General features: G+C 42.9%; 1 protein-coding gene across 1 annotated transcript in view; it reads left to right on the forward strand.

Moving 5' to 3' along the window:
• Positions 1–628: 628 nt before the first annotated feature.
• Positions 629–3048, forward strand: part of nyap2a (neuronal tyrosine-phosphorylated phosphoinositide-3-kinase adaptor 2a) — a 44866-nt gene continuing 42446 nt past the window's right edge. The window contains exon 1 of the mRNA XM_058745568.1: positions 629–1549. The gene's annotated coding sequence lies outside the window, so the exon portion shown is untranslated. The remainder of the gene's footprint in view (positions 1550–3048) is intronic.

A 3048-nucleotide genomic window follows, 5' to 3' on the forward strand; every position in this document is an offset into this window, starting at 1 on the left:
TGTGTGTGTGTGTGTGTGTGTGTGTGTGTGAGAACAGTGCGCACAGTTCAAGTGAAGAAGGGTTACAAGTGATTGATGGACAAAATCCCCCAGATGGACATTCATCCCATACACAGAAACAAACACACATACCTACACACAGAGATAGAAAGTCTTGGAGACAAGAAAGGACAGGAAGATAGAACAGAGGAGACAGAAAAATGAGAGAATGAGAAGTGGAGAGGTAAGCAAAGGATACAAAGTATCCTTACGCAACATACACAAACAACTCTATAGTACAATGTCTATAAGGGCATATTCAACAGAAGTGCTGTCTTCAGTGAACAAGTGTTTAAGTCAGCAAGAGTTAATGAGGTGAGGAGAGAAAAAATGGGTATATTATTAACTAAACGCACCCATTTTGCATCTTGCTAAAGAAGGAGTTTACATGTTTTTGTAGAAAGCCTTTGTGAGAACTGTACAACTTTTGCTGGAAAATAGAAAGAGACAGAAACTGAAATAACATTTCACCTTTAAACGCCAGAAACACACACACATATCCAACTGTCTCTTGTTTTTGCATCAGCCAGTGTAGTTGCCTTACGAGCAGAGGTCATGCCCTCAGGAGAGGATTGACACACACACAACCTTTCTCACTCACACTCCCTCTCTATCTCTCTCTCATTCTTTCAGAACCATGGACAGCTCTAAGCAAGCAACACGATTGGTTGAGAGACATGAGGGATGCAGAGAATGAGAGAGCGAGAGAGAGAGAGAGAGAGAGAGAGAGAGAAGATCACTAGGGGACGGAGTGAGTAAGCAGCAGTGAGAGCTGGAGGGAAGGAGATCAGAGAGCAAAAAAGAAGGTAGAGAGAGAGAAAAAGAGAGAGAGAGAGAGAGAGAGAGAGAAAAGAAGGATAGAGGAACTAAAGAAAAGACAGATGCTATAGCTGGTCTTTTTGCCTACTGACGCCCGAGCTGGGTTCATCTCTGCGTGTGTGTGACGTGCACGGGTGTGTGTGTGTGTGCGCTTGTGACGGCAGCCACAGCGGCAGCAGCAGCAGCAGGGGAGGACGGATCAAAGAGATTGTAGGACACGATGCATTTAGCTGCCTAACGTCTCTGCGCACACACCGCAGCCGGCTAAACGAGAACACGCTCATAGTACGCGCATCCGCACGCAGCCCACCCCACACACACACCATGCGTGTGTGGGGACAGCGCAGATGAGGCAACCACCAAAAGGAGGTGTGGATCTTTCCAGAAGCGTTTGGTAGGGGGAGAGGACAGCTTTGGTGGCCGTAGCCCAGCAGGAGCGGTCATAGGTGGGGAAGGGTCGAACCGACGACCACTACCTTAGGTTTTCTTCAGAGCTCTGGAAACACCAAAGATGGACACGTCCTTCATCTTTCTCTTCCTCACGCCAGTGTGTGTTTCCTCCGTGCTGCGTCGCCGTCGCCGGGCTTGTCTGCCAGCCGCAGGGGGATTCAATATCGTGCGGTGTTGAGAAACACACACACAGAACACACCTGGAGATCAGCTGTTCCGGGAGAGCAGATTCACTGATACTGTGAGTGTAATCGTGTGTATGTGTGTCCAGCCAGATGTTTTGCTTTGTCTCATTTCCATCTCATCATTTTCCTTATCAGTTCTTCATCATCTGTATGACAGCATGAGTATCAGCAGATTGTATAGGATCCAATCAGCATATTACCAACAATTCCCAACTACATCTTCAGATTCATTCATAATTCATTTGTATAGAAGAGGATTCATCTTTACATAACATTTTAATGAAATGACGTTCAAATATTCTCATTTCAAATGTATACATCAGTTCTTCATCATCTGTGTGACAGGAAGAGTCAAACTGAGCATCAATTGATCACTCTGGATCCAAATCAGCATATTACCCACAATTCCCAAATACATCTTCAGATTTATTCATGATTCAATCTCTTTTTTGACATTTGTACAGAATGGGATATTTACACGTTTCAATGAAATGACTTGGAATGCTCTGTTAAAGGAAAAGCTCATCCAAAAAAATAAAAATTCTGTCATCATGTCATTTTAAACCTGTATGACTTTCTTCTCTGGAACATAAATGAAAAATGACCATAGTTTTTGGTTCATACATTGAATTCAATATTTTTAGTACCTCAATGTTCTTCAAAATACCTTCTTTTGTGTTCTATGGAACAAATAAATTCAATCAGGTTTGGAACGACATGACGGCGAGTAAATTAAACTTAATTTTCATTTTTGGGTGAACTATCCCTTTAAATGAATGTGTGCTATGTGAGAATCGCTACATCCAAATGGTTCTTGGTGTGTTCCAGTGATTATCTTGTGTTTCAATGATTCTGGATCTACTCACGTTGGGTGCGTGTGGTGCGGTTTTGAAGGCTATTTCTATTCTTCAGTTATGAATTGGCAATATTAATGTAGTGTGGTGTGGAGGAAACCATGAATTACAGAGTAATGGAATGAATAAGGAAGCTAAACTCCACTCACCGGGATCCATTGAAGTGGTGCTGTGGTCTCGCTGACCTATTTTGTGTGTGTGAGAGCCAGCAATGGAAATGTGGCATCTTGCCACCTCATCACTCTAAAAAAGAGACTTAGTGTTAGATGTTTTATTAAAATACATACACAAATGGTGATAAAACATAATTGTGAAACATGATCTATCTGTGGCAAAAATCTACAGAGTAGAGAAGAAGAATATCTTGTTTCATGCTTTTGGCATTTCATGAGACTCTCACACACACACACATACACACACACACACACATGGTGGGGATATCATGCCTGCCAGTGTAAAGCGGAACTAATGCATCTTCAGCACAGAATTAGGTTCTCAGCTTCCTGCATTATGTCAGCGCACTAGGATACTGTTGCCTGGAAACCCACAGTTCCTTCTCCTCAAATTCCATTTATAGAATACAGCTGTGTGTCCCTGTGTATGTAAGAGTGTGAGGGCATCTGTGGGCATGTGCAGGTGTGTGTGTGTGTGTTTGTGCGTGCTCACATGGGTGTGTATAGAAGTGAGTGAGAGATGTTAAA

This window comes from Onychostoma macrolepis, chromosome 15 (genome assembly GCF_012432095.1).
Source record: "Onychostoma macrolepis isolate SWU-2019 chromosome 15, ASM1243209v1, whole genome shotgun sequence".
In the NCBI taxonomy this organism is placed as follows: domain Eukaryota; kingdom Metazoa; phylum Chordata; class Actinopteri; order Cypriniformes; family Cyprinidae; genus Onychostoma; species Onychostoma macrolepis.